Here is a 15,010-nt window from a genome sequence, read left to right on the forward strand (position 1 = left end):
TATGCTTTTGCCATATAGATATGTAAATAGATGAGTTAGGGAAAATTTCCTTTTGCTAGATATTGGGTGTTCTATGAAAATTAAAAGAAAACAAAAGAGAACAAAATTAGAATACATATATTTTGATAGGGAAATTTATGGGAAAATCATGAAAAGATTTTTCACTCAATTAACAGTGAATGATGGCAATGAATAATCAATATATACAAATCATCCATTTTAATCAAAGTGAATATATAATATGGAAATTTATACGAAATTTTTGATTATTATCCATTCAGCTATAGAGACTAGCAGATGAAATTCTTAAAGAAAATGATAAAAGGAAAGATGAATATATTTTAATTTATTTACAAGTTGTACTGAAATAAATAATGTCCTTTTTTGAAAGATTATACAGCCTATATTTTAGGTTGGTTTTTGTTATTATATCACAAAATATAAATGAAAATTCGATATATAAGCTGTGTATCCTATCCAAACTTGTCTTTATTACTACAAAGCTGTACCTTTCGATGGGAATCAATAGCAAAATGCATAAACATAAGAATAATATCCCATCTTGACATAGTAAAAGCTGGTGAGTTGCAGCACAAAAAACATAAGTACCCTATAGTGAACATAAAACAAAAATATTTTTTATACCCTCCACCATAGGATCGGGGGTATATTAACTTTGTCATCCCGTTTGTAACACATCGAAATATTGCTCTAAGACCCCATAAAGTATATATATTCTGGGTCGTGGTGAAATTCTGAGTCGATCTAAGCATGTCCGTTCGTCCGTCCGTCTGTTAGGTTAGGTTATGTGGCAGCCCGATGTATCAGGCTCACTTAGACTATTCAGTCCATTGTGATACCACAGTGGTGAACTTCTCTCTTATCACTGAGTGCTGCCCGATTCCATGTTAAGCTCAATGACAAGGGACCTCCTTTTTATAGCCGAGTCCGAACGGCGTTCCACATTGCAGTGAAACCACTTAGAGAAGCTTTGAAACCCTCAGAAATGTCACCAGCATTACTGAGGTGGGATAATCCACCGCTGAAAGACTTTTTGGTGTTTGGTCGTAGCAGGAATCGAACCCACGACCTTGTGTATGCAAGGCGGGCATGCTAACCATTGCACCACGGTGGCTCCGTCTGTTGAAATCACGTTAACTTCCGAACGAAACAAGCTATCGATTTGAAAATTGGCACAAGTAGTTGTTATTGATGTAGATCGAACGGTATTGCAAATGGCCCATCTCGAAGCACTTTTACGTATAGCCCCCATATAAACCGACGCTCAGATTTGGCTTGCGGAGCCTCTTGAAGAAGCAAAATTCATCCGATCCGCTTGAAATTTGGTACGTCGTGTTAGTATATGGTCTCTAACAACCATGCAAAAATTTTGTCAAAATTTTATCTCTATAGAAAATTTTGTCATAATTTTATTTCTGTAGATTTTTTTTTTTCAAAATTTTATTCCTATAGAATATTTTGTCAAAATTTTATTCCTATAGAAAATTTTGTCAAAATTTTATTCCTATAGAAAATTTTGTCAAAATTTGATTTCTATAGAAAATTTTGTCAAAATTTTATTTCTATAGCAAATTTTGTCAAAATTTTATTTCTATAGAAAATTTTGTTAAAATTTTATTTCTATAGAAAATTTTGTCAAAATTTTATTTCTATAGAAAATTTTTTCAAAATTTTATTTCTATAGAAAATTTTGTCAAAATTTTATTTCTGTAGAAAATTTTGTCAAAATTTTATTCCTAGAGCAAATTTTGTCAAAATTTTATTCCTAAAAAAAAACGTTGTTAAAATTGTATCCTATGAAAATTTTGTCAATATTTTATTCCTGGAGAAATTTTTGTCAAAAATGTATTCAATAGAAAATTTTGTCATAATTTTATTCCTATAGAAAATTTTGTCAAAATTTTATTCCTATAGAAGATTTTGCCATTATTTTATTCATAGAGATATTTTTTGTCAAAAATTTATTCCTATAGAAAATTTTGTCAACATTTTATTCTTGTATAAAATTTTGTCAAAATTTTATTCTTATAGAAAATTTTGTCAACATTTTATTCTTATAGAAAATTTTGTCAACATTTTATTCTTGTGGAAAATGATGTCAAAATTTTATTGCTATAGAAAATTTTGTCAAAATTTTATTGCTGTAGAAAATTTGTCAAAATTTTATTCCCATAGAAAACTTTGTCAAAATTTTATATTTATAGAAAATTTTGCCAAAATTTTAATCTTGTAGAAATTTTTGTCAAAAATATATTCCTATAGAAAATTTGGTCATAATTTTATTCCTATACAAAACTTTATTAAAAAAATTTTGTCAAAATTTTATTCCTATAGAAAATTTTGTCAAAATTTTATTCTTGTAGAATATTTTTCCAAAATTTTATTCTTATAGAAAATTTTGTCAAAATTTTATTCTTATAGAAAGTTTTATCAAAATTTTATTCTTACAGAAAATTTTGTCAAAATTTTATTCCCATAGAAAACTTTGTCAAAATTTTATTCCCATAGAAAATGTTGCCAAAATTTTATTCTTGTAGAAAATTTGGCCAAAATTTTAGTCTTTTGTAAAAATTTTATTCTTATAGAAAAGTTTGTCAAAATTTTATTGCTATAGAAGATTTTGTCAAAATTTTATTCTTATAGAAAATTTTATCAAAATTTTATTTCTATAGATAATTTTATCAAAATTTTATTCTTACAGAAAATTTTGTCAAAATTTTATTCCCATAGAAAACTTTGTCAAAATTTTATTCCCATAGAAAATGTTGCCAAAATTTTATTCTTGTAGAAAATTTGGCCAAAATTTTAGTCTTTTGTAAAAATTTTATTCTTATAGAAAAGTTTGTCTAAATTTTATTGCAATAGAAAATTTTGTCAAAATTGTATACTTATAGAAAATTTTGTTAAAATTGTATTCCCATAGTCAACATCTTATTTCTATAGAAAATTTTGTCATAATTTTATTTCTATAGAAATTTTTTTCAAAATTTTATTTCTATAGAAAATTTTGATAAAATTTTATTTCTATAGAAAATTTTCTCAAAATTTTATTTCTATAGAAAATTTTGTTACAATTTTATTTCTATAGAAAATTTTGTTAAAATTTTATTTCTATAGAAAATTTTGTCAAAATTTTATTTCTATAGAAAATTTTGTCAAAATTTTATTTTTATAGAAAATTTTTTCAAAAATTTATTTCAATACAAATTTTTCTCAAAATTTTATTTCTATAGAAAATGTTGTCAAAATTTTATTTTTATAGAAAATTTTGTCAAAATTTTATTTCTATAGAAAATTTTCGCAAAATGTTATTTGTATAGAAAATTTTGTCAAAATTTTATTTCTATAGAAAATTTTGTCAAAATTTTATTTCTATGGAAAATTTTGTCAAAATTTTATTTCTATGGAAAATTTTGTCAAAATTTTATTTCTATAGAAAATTTTGTCAAAATTTTATTTCTATGGAAAATTTTGTCAAAATTTTATTTCTATAGAAAATTTTGTCAAAATTTTAGTTCTATAGAAAATTTTATTTTTATAGAAAATTTTGTCAAAATTTTATTTCTATAGAAAATTTTGTCAAAATGTTATTTCTATAGACATTTTTTTTAACATTTTATTTTAATAGAAAATACAAAATTTTCTCAAAATTTTATTTCTATAGAAAATTTTCGCAAAATGTTATTTGTATAGAAAATTTTGTCAAAATTTTATTTCTATAGAAAATTTTGTCAAAATTTTATTTCTATAGAAAATTTTGTCAAAATTTTATTTGTATAAAAAATTTTGTCAAAATTTTATTTGTATAGAAAATTTTTGCACGTGAGTAATAGTTTACTCACGTTCACGCACACTCACGACTGAAAAATCATACTTACGCACACTCACGCACGATATTTTTTGGTAGGACTCACGCTCACGCACACTCACGAAAAGAAAATTTGTACTCACGCACACTCACGCACGAAAACGTCGTGACTCACGAAAAATACCGTGACTCACGAAAAATATTGTGACTCACGAATAATTTTATGATTAATTTACCTTACCGAAGTGTCTGAAAACATGAGCATTATTAAAATCGAGAGTGTTATTAAACTCTTAACATCCCAGGTGTCACTAAAATTGTAATTGAATTTAACTCTTAAGCGTTTTATGTTGGAGAGCAGGAATATTTTCGTGAGTGTAATTCTTTACTCATGCACACTCACGAAGATATTATTTTCGTGACTCACTCTCACGCACGACAGTTTGGTTTGTTAATCACGCACACTCACACTGTTGCCATGAGCGTGACTCACGACTCACGCACGAATCACGAAAATGTTCGTGAGTCACGACAATTTCGTGTCACGTGCACACCTCTAATTTCTATAGAAAATTTTGTCAAAATTTTATTTCTATAGAAAATTTTGTCAAAATTTTATTTCTATAGAAAATTTTGTCAAAATTTTATTTCTACAGAAAATTTTATCAAAATTGTATTTCTATAGAGTAGCCGTAATGCCTGATGGTCGCTCCCTCCTCATACTTATCAATCATGGGTTCAAAATAAATTCCGAAATGTATCGGGAAATGTCCTAAAGGCAGTATTGAAACCTTGAACAAATAAATATTTTGATCGCAAACTGTTGTTATTGCAAGAGGCATCGGCACCATTCCTTGCTTCATTTCTACCTCACAATGGCCCCAAAATCTCCGGACCTCAATCCGTTGGACTTTTGGGCCTTAAGCATTTTGGAAAATAAAGTTTACACCAAAAGATACTACACACTAATAGAAAAAGTTTTGTTATATTTACGAAATGGGTCGTAAAAATTCAGCCAACGAAACAAACTTGTTAATACAACGACATATTTAGTTATTATAACGAATTTTCTATTAATTAACGTAACGTTTCGTACTATTAACAAATATTTTCATTGTATGAATGAAAATGTTTCGTGATATCAATGAAAATGTTTCGTTGGCTGAGTTTTAATGAAATTTTCTTTGCGTGCAGTATCGATCATCTCAAAATGACACTTCACCGAGAATGGACCGAGTATTAAATGTGATGGCTATGTCCGAAAATATCCTAAAGAGAGTATTGAAGCCCTGGATAGACAAACATTTCGGAAATTGACCAAGGGCATTGCAACAGGACTCTATAGCACCACTTAAAAGAAGGATTCTTCGCTTCATTGCTACCACAAAATGGTCGCTCCCAGGGGATCTCATTTCGTTTAAGTTTTGCGCCTGGGGATAGGGTAGGGTATAAAATGTAGTGTCCTACTTTCGTTGGGTTAGCTTCTACATATTCCCAGAGTCGATTACGCACAATCTGTATTCCAATTCCATTAGCAATATTCTCTGTGCATTCTATTCGGTATTTCTCCCAAAATGAAAAAGATGCCTTCACAAAATTCTATGTGAACGTTATGTTTGATTAATAAATCTTCATTTGCATTCTTGTGACATATTTTGTGGTAGTGTATGAATATGAAAATTGCAAATTCCCCAAAAAAACCAACACCCATATTCACATATGAATTTAAAAACGACACACACACACATGCACTCATATAAACGTCAAACTGCATTTAAGCCACATGTACACCACACAAAAGAGACATTTAATTTCTGTTGGGTTGGTTATTATTTCATTTTTTTTTTTTCGATGCATAATTTTTGGCATGGAATAATTGCGGTTGCTTGCTATAGCTAGTGGGAAATTTTTTTCAATATGCTTGCCATGTATTTCTCGTTTTCTGTGAAAATTTTTGCATTGACCAATTTTTTATTATAACAAAAATGTACATAATTGGGTCACAAAGAGCATCAAGCATTTCTTTGTTTTGTTTTCATCTTAACGAGGTTACAGGGAATATCTTGCAAAAAAAAAAAACAGCATGCTTACAAAAAAATTTGTTTTGCATTTACATGAAATTCAGGTATGCTGCTAAATGCCATGACCTTAAATCTTTTTATTATTGTATATAAAATATATTACAAGCGGACATGTGAAATTCCTCTTTTTTGTGTTTTTCAATATATGTAAAGTGTAGAATTTATGCCGTTTAAATATGCAGGAGGTTTGTTGTTTTTATGCGTGGCCAAAGAATAATGATGTTGAAAATTTGCATAAAAAATACTTCGGTGAATTTTCTATAGAATGTCGAAGTTTTTTTGTTTTAATTCTTATCAATTTATTTTTAACTGAGGGCAATGAAAATATATTGAATAGGATAGGAATACTTTAAAACAGTTGAGGTCAAACGATTTTATTGCTAATTAAAAATAATATCCTTTTTTAAACGGATTTCAAAATTTAGATGATTGAAGCTATGCGAAAAGTCCATCAAAACCATGAAAAGAAGTCTCAAGATTGACCAAAATTTACTATAATATAGTCTAGACTTTTTTGGAGAACACTGCCTATATTCTCTTTATCTCCTACATACCTCAAAATTAAAACAAATTCTAATAATTTTTTATGATACAACTCAAAAGTCAAGTCAACTCAACACATAATTTAAATCAGTTAAAGTTGGATCCTATAGCTAAGCAAATAACAATTGTGGACATATGCTGACAAATAAGGTAAATGACAAATAAGGTAAATAAAAACAAGTAAGGAAAGTCTAAAGTCGGGCGGGGCCGACTGTATTATACCCTGTACCACTTTGTAGATCTAAATTTTCGATACCATATCACATCCGTCAAAGGGACAAAGCTTTATGTCCCAAATACATACATTCAAATATCACTCGATCTGGACAGAATTTGATAGACTTCTACAAAATCTATAGACTTAAAATTTAAATCGGCTAATGCACTAGGGTGGAACACAATGTTTGTAAAAAAATATGGGAAACATTTAAATCTGAAACAATTTTAAGGAAACTTAACAAAAGTTTATTTATGATTTATCGCTCGATATATATGTATTTGAAGTTTAGGAAAATTAGAGTCATTTTTATAACTTTTCGACTAAACAGTGGCGATTTTGCAAGGAAAATGTGGGTATTTTGACCATTTTTGTCGAAATCAGAAAAACATATATATGGGAGCTATATCTAAATCTGAACCGATTTCAACCAAATTTAGCACGCATAGCTACAATGCGAATTCTACTTCCTGTGCAAAATTTCAACTAAATCGGGGCAAAAAATTGGCCTCTGTGGTCATATGAGTCTAAATCGGACGAAAGATATATAAGGGAGCTATATCTAAATCTGAACCGATTTCAACCAAATTTGGCACGCATAGCTACAGTGCTAATTCTGCTCCCTGTGTAAAATTAAATCGGAGTAAAAGATTGGTCACTGTGGTCATATGAGTGTAAATCGGGCGAACGATATATGGGAGCTACCCAGCAAAAAAATTTGGAAGTTCTTCTCAAGGCACAACTTTAAAAGAACTTCCAAAAATTCCCTCCTAAAGATGTTCTTTATTTTAACTGCACTGGAAGTTCATTTGAGTCAATTTTTTTATAACTCGTTTTTTTCATACTTTTAATGGGATATTTATATTTTTTGTTTCAAATAGGTTAAAAACAGACTACGAATTAATAAAATGGTACAAATAATTTAAATTTTGCCTAAAAAAATGATAAATCCTTTCTAGAAATATTGCGAATTTTTGAAAATATTTGATGACAAACGTTCCAGACAAGCGTTATAATGCATTAAAAATCATAACAAATTTAAAAAAAATTATTTATATGTCAAAATATCACAAAATTTCTTAATTAACATCCAAAAGAGTAAATTCGTCTCACACCTTAAGAAGTGTTGCAAATTCAGTGCAGCGGCTTGTGAAATGGTGGACATCCGTCCTATGACAAGCCCATGTTAAATTCATCGCTTCTGCGTTAATTTGGCACCACTTTCGGATCCAAAAAAAACATTTTCACTACTTTTTTCGCGACGTTTTTTTGCTGGGTATATCTAAATCTGAACCGATTTCAATAAAATTTGACACACTTACTACACTACTAATTATACTCCTAGTGCAAAATTTCAACCAAATTGGGCAAAAACTCTGGCTTCTGGAACCGTATTAGTCCATATTGGGGGAAAGATATATATGGGAGCTATGTCTAAATCTGAAGCGATTTCAATCAAATTTACCAGACATTGGTAGAATGTCAATTCTACTCTTTATGCAAAATATCACGAAAATCGGTAGTAAACTTTGGCCTCTGTGGTCATATGAGTCTAAATCGGACGAAAGATATATATGAGAGCTATATCTAAATCTGAACCGATTTAGCTGATATTTTGCAAGTTTTTCGAGACTCATAAATTATTCGGAAGTACTGGATTTGAAGAACATCGGTTGATAAACACGCCAATTATGACCAGATCGGTGATAAATATATATGGCAGCTATATCTAAATCTGAACCGATTTTTTCCAAAATTAACAGCGATTGTCTTTGTCCCAAAAAACGACCCTATGCCAAATTTGAGGACGATAGGACTTAAACTGCGACCTGTACTTTGCGAACAAAAATACATGAACAGACAGACAGACAGACGGACACACAGACAGACGGACATCGTTAAATCGACTCAGAATTTAATTCTAAGATGATCGGTATACTAAACGATGGGTCTCAGACTTTTCCTTCTTGGCGTTACATACAAATGCACATACTTTTTATACCCTATACCACAGTAGTGGTGAAGGGTATAAAAATTTGAAAAAAATTCCATAGAAATAAAATTTTGAGAAAATTTTACATGGAAATAAAATTTTGAGAAAAATTTCTATAGAAATAAAATTTTGAGAAAATTTTTCTATAGAAATAAAATTTTGAGAAAATTTTTCTATAGAAATAAAATTTTGAGAAAATTTTCTATAGAAATAAATATTTGAGAACATTTTCTATAGAAATAAAATTTTGAGAAAGTGTTCTATAAAAATAAAATGTTGAAAAAAATTTTTAAAGAAATAAAATTTTAAATGAATATTAATACACCCAAAAAATGTTCGCTATAGTAGAGATCAATCGTTCTTTCATACTAACGACAAAATTTGATAAAAAAAATTAAACCGAGATTTTTTAAATTTGGTAGATATGTGATAAATTTTTCTTCAATGTTTGGCACGAGTGGCAACCGTGTCCGCATTATTTATTTTGACTCCACGATTGATAATTATGAGCAGAGAGCGACCATCAGCCATTACGACTGTTCTATACGTATAACATTTTCCAAAGAAAAACAATTTTGACAAATTTTTCTATAGAAATATAATTTTGACAACATTTTCTATAGAAATACAATTTTGACTAAATAAAAGTTTGACAAAATTCTCTATAGAAATACAATATTGACAAAATTTTCTATAGAAATAAAATTTTGAAATGGATATGAGTACACCCAAAAAATGTTCGCTATAGTAGAGATCATTCGTTCTTTCATACTAACGACAAAATTTGATTAAAAAAAACCTTAAACCGACATTTTTTAAATTTGGTAGATATGTGGTAAAATTTTCTTCAAAGTTTGGTAGATAATGTTTGGCACGAGTTGCAACAGTGTCCGAATTATGACTAAACCATTTAGAGAAATTTTGAAACGCTCAGAAATGTCACCAGCATTAATACACCGCTGAAAAAATTGTGTTGTTCGGTCGAAACCGGGTTTGAACCCACGACCCGATGTATGCAATGCGATCACGCTAAGCACTGTACCACGGTGGCTCCCTTTCTATATATATAACTCCCTATGAAACGGAAAGCGAAATTTTCCCTACGTTCTTGAAGTGAAACACAAGGAAATTTAAATCGGCCCCAAACAAAAATGAATCTCACGTAAACTCCATATATATCAATTTCTGATTTTACTTCTGATGTCATAGCATTTAAAATTATCTTTTATTATATCCTTCCGGATAGGATGTGAAGTTTGGAATTCAAAATTTATAACTTCTAATTTCTGTATCTAATGTGGTCCTTAAATTAATTTGATTTACCATAGACCAGTTCATTCTTATTGTTTTTTATATACTTACTGCCTACAACCATTGCTCCTATATGTGGTTTGAACCTACGAAATCAATTGTGAAAATAGTGGCTTGATACAATCAAAAAAAAAAAAAACAATTACGTACTTTCAATAATTACAGTCATGCGAAATAATCCTATAAAAAATTAAAAAAAAAAAACAGAACGATGAAATACACTCCAATTGCCCACCACTAATTCTTGGTCTTTATGGCGGTTTGTCTTTATGGCAATCCACTTCAACTATAAATTGCTATGGTATTTGTGTTAATTATCTTATTAAAAGACTCTCACACGATAAAATGCACATACACACATAAACACTCATGTCCATATAGCGAGCAACCCTAATGCCATATGAGTGGTTGACCAAGTCACTGTAGATATATAACATACATCGATTTTATTGTAGAATATCTGAAAACCCGCATGACCACATTATATGGGACAGAATGTACGAAGAAATGAACTAAATGATGGTGGCTTGGTCGCGTGCATCATATGAGTGAAAGATTTAAAGGACCTATGAAACTATTGCCAGTTGTAGTACTTTCAACTTTTCTCTTCCTGTTTTTTTTTTTTCTCATATGTGTTTTCTGCTCGACTTTGAATAGTGGGCACTGGAAAAGCTCATAGCACTTATAAAAGCTTATGAAACTAATTACTAGCACCATACATATGCAGACACACATACATACGTTTTCGCACAATCACCAGTATATTTGTGGTATCTGTATCTATGCCATTACCACTTGAACTCTGCCATACAATCTAGAACATACTCATTTTGGTACCATAAGTATAAAAAATAAGTATAAGGTAGAGACGAATATGGATATACAAACGCAAAGAAACTACACGTTTAAGGATTAACTTAAATGAATAAAAATTAATTAAGAAAATTTTGACAAAAAACGCAACTGCTTTCTTCTGGAAAATTTTAAAATTCCAAGCTTATATAGTATCCGGATATAAAACATATAGGAAGGATGATATATAGCTAATGCTACTCAATCTAAAAAACATTATGGAAGATCAATAGTTTGTTTTGCAATGTACCCTCAAAAAATGTTGTTTGGACCTAAAGATTTGACATTCAACGACATTGATCCCAACCCAAAGATGCGGCGTTTTTTAAATATTTTTTTTTTTGCAGTCTATTTTGACAAACATTTTCTATAGAAACAACATTTTTACTACATTTCCTATAGAAATAAAACGTTGAAAAAACTTTCTAAAGAAATAGAATTTTGACAAAATTTTCCATAGAAATAAATTTTTCTATAGAAATAAAATTTTTAAAAAAATTTTTATAGAAATAAAGTTTTCATTCGTTTTGTTTTTTTTATTGTTATTATTATTTTTTATTTCAGCTTAAAACCATGCACTGAGTAAACTACAAGTATAGCTTAACCAACAGAGGAAAAGAATGTTTGCCAAATTTATTTGGGCAAAGCCCTATAGACTTCAAGATGGTTGGATGGACGCTCGTTTCGGAATTACCACATTCCTCATCAGCATCCTCTACTTGCAGCAAAACTATCAACTATCAATTATCAGAATAAATTCAGGCAGTTCACTAAACCCAACAATGAACCACACTTGAACCTTCCGAAAACCTTAAGCTGAAATGAAAAAACTACAACAATGAAATAAAATTTTGACAAAATTTTGTATAGAAATAAAATTAAAAAAAAAAATTCTTATAGAAATAACATTTTGGAAAAATTTTCTATAGAATTGAAATTTTGATAAAATTTTCTATTGAAATAAAATTTTGATAAAATTTTTTATAGAAATTTGACTTTCAACGACATTGGTATTGATTCCATCCCAAAGAAGCGGCGTTTTTTTTTAAATTTTTTTGCAGTCTATTTTGACAAAAATTTTGAAATAAATTTTTTACCACATTTCCTATAGAAATTAAATTTTGACAAAATTTTCTACAGAAATAGCATTTAGACAAAATTGTCTATAGAAATAAAATTTGGACAAAATTTTCTATAGAAATAGAACTTAAACAAAATTTTCTATAGAAATAAAAGGTTGGCTACATTTTTTATAGAAATAAAATTTTGACAAAATTTTCTATAGAAAGAAAATTTTGACAAAATTTTCTATAGAAATAAAATTTTGGCAAAATTTTCTATAGAAATAAAATTTTGGCAAAATTTTCTATAGAAATAAAATTTTGATAAAATTTTCTATAGAAATGAAATTTTGACAAAATTTTCTATAGAAATGAAATTTTGACAAAATTTTCTATAGAAACAAAATTTTGATAAAATTTTCTATAGAAATGAAATTTTGACAAAATTTCCGATAGAAATAAAATTTTGCCAAGATTTTTCTATAAAAAAAATATTCATTTTCTTTAAAATAATTTTTTTTTTGTACAAAATTTCTATAGAAATACAATTTTGGCAACAATTTCTCTAGAAATGGTTAGGTTAGGTTAGGCTAGGTTAGGTTAGGTTAGATTAGGTTAGGTTAGGTGGCAGCCCGATGTATCAGGCTCACTTAAACTATTCATTCCATTGTGATACTACATTGGTGAACTTCTCTCTTGTCACTGAGTGCTGCCCGATTCCATGTTAAGCTCAATGACAAGGACCTCCCTTTTGTAGCCGAGTCCGGAAGGCGTTCCACATTGCAGTAAACCACTCAGAGAAGATTTGAAACCCTCAGAAATGTCACCAGAATTACTGAGGTGGGATAATCCACCGCTGAAAAACTTTTTGGTGTTCGGTCGAAGCAGGAATCGAACCCACGACCTTGTGTATGCAAGGCGGGCATGCTAACCATTGCACCACGGTAGTGCAAATTTTCTATAAAAATAAAATGTTAATTTTCTTTAAAAAAAATAACGATATAGTATTGATCCCGTTCAGAAGATGCGTCTATTTGTACAAAATTTTCTATAGAAATAAAATTGTGATAAAAGTTTCTATACAAATAAAATTTTGATAAAACTTTCTATAGAAATTAAATTTTGACAAAATTTTCTATAGAAATAAAATGTTGACAAAATTTTCTATAGAAATAAAAATTTGACAAAATTTTCTATAGAAATAAATTTTTGACCAAATTTGAAAAAAAAATTGTCGCTAATATTTTTTTTTATAATATGTAATATTGAAAATAGTATAGAAGACTTTCAAAATAAAGTAACAAAATATTTTTTTCTACAAAAAAAAAATAATGCTAACTACAAAATTCAACAAATCAATTTTTTTTTAATTTGGTAGATTTTGGCAGATGGTAAAATTTTGTTCAAATTTGTATAGATTATTTTTGGTACGAGTGGTAGCCGTGATAGCAAAGCCCTCTTATCATTTTATGTTTCTCCAGGTTGTTGATATATGGCAGAAGAAAATGGTAGGCAACATGACCCAACAGCTAGGTTAGGTATAGTGGCAGACCGCTATTTCAGGCTCACTTAGACTATTCACTTCATTATGAAACCACAGTTAATGAATGTCTCTCTTATCAATGGGTGATGCCAGATTCTATGTTAAGCTCACTGATAAGTGATCTCCGTCTTATATCCAAGATGGAATGGCGTTTTACATTACAGTTTACATATCAAAATATAATTCTCCGCTCTGACACCAACTATTACACCAACAAAGTTTTCTGAACTAAATCTTTAGTTATGGTACCCGTTGCCACCTTGTGCTCACACATTAAAATTTCGAAATACTGACTCACTAATTTTGAGTATCTTCACACACTAGAGACCCGATAGCATTAAGTCTTAACTTTGGACCACTCTTGTTCATAGGAAGAAAAATACACTTGATTTCGATTATTTTGCACTTATGGTATAATCTACAAAATGCGAAACATTGGTCTATTGTTACATTATACACTTTACAGTAAAGTAGCCAACATTAAATTAGCTAAAGACCCAAGACAGACTTAAGTCACATGCGACATAAGAGAAGGCGCACGAAAAAAACGCAATCGAAATAAAATGAAATGATATGAGACTCATACTCTACCCATAGGATTGGCCATTTTAAACATTCTGCCAGGGTAGTGGTAATGATCAAAGCAGTGCAGGAAAACGGAGGAATAAATGCGACAGTATCATAGTGACAAACTAACTACAAGTGATGCGTATGCTGTTGAGAACAATTCCCCAAAGCAATTAAAACGATAAGAATGGCTATAATAATCAACGTATCTGCATCAGTAGATGAGTGAGTTAGTGTACAAAGACTATTGGGGAGGAAGTTAGTGGTGTGGATGTGTGGATTTGTACTATACAGATTCACTCGATATTTGTCAGAATGAATATTTTTGTAATTCTATCATGAGGTCTACGCAGCTAAGGTATGTAGTCAGGCCCAATAAAATAAGGGTTAGCGCTGAACGAAAATTGTGGATATTTTCAAGAAATTCAGATACAAACTTTGTATATAAATCTGAATAAAATTCGTAGACCATTTTACAATACCAATCCCAAAATCAGCATATATTTATTGAAATCACTATACAGTTCTGAGTAATCATAACAAGCCCTTATGGGTAAAATGCGGACCTGCTTCCGCGGTTGCCACTCGAAATAAAATTTATCTACCAAAATTTAGAGAAAATTTTACCAAAGAACTACCAAAAAAAAATTATTTTGAAAAATTTAATTAGAAAATTTTATAAAAATTTTATTTCTATAGAAACATTTCTAAAAATTTTATTTTTATAGAAAATTTTCTAAAAGTTTTATTTCTATAGAAAATTTTGTCAAAATTTTATTTCTATAGAAAATTTTGTAAAAATTTTATTTTTTGTCAAGATTTTATTTACACAGAATTTTTTTTTTTAAATTTTATTTCTATAGAAAATTTTGTCAAAATTTTATTTCTGTAGGAAATTTTGTCAAAATTTTATTTCGTTTTGTTTGTTATTGTTGGCTTCTCTTCAATCGTTATTGTTGTTTTTTTTTTTTTTTTATCTCAGCTTAAAGCCATGCATTGACTAAACTACAAGT

At 29.1% G+C, this 15,010-nt stretch overlaps 1 protein-coding gene across 1 annotated transcript in view; it reads right to left on the bottom strand.

The window, feature by feature from the left end:
• The window catches only part of dpr11 (defective proboscis extension response 11), a 555,551-nt gene that overhangs the window by 271,148 nt on the left and 269,393 nt on the right, over positions 1-15,010 (bottom strand). The gene's annotated exons all lie outside the window — the stretch shown is intronic.

Source organism: Haematobia irritans, chromosome 1, assembly GCF_050003625.1.
Source record: "Haematobia irritans isolate KBUSLIRL chromosome 1, ASM5000362v1, whole genome shotgun sequence".
Classification (NCBI taxonomy): Eukaryota; Metazoa; Arthropoda; class Insecta; order Diptera; family Muscidae; genus Haematobia; species Haematobia irritans.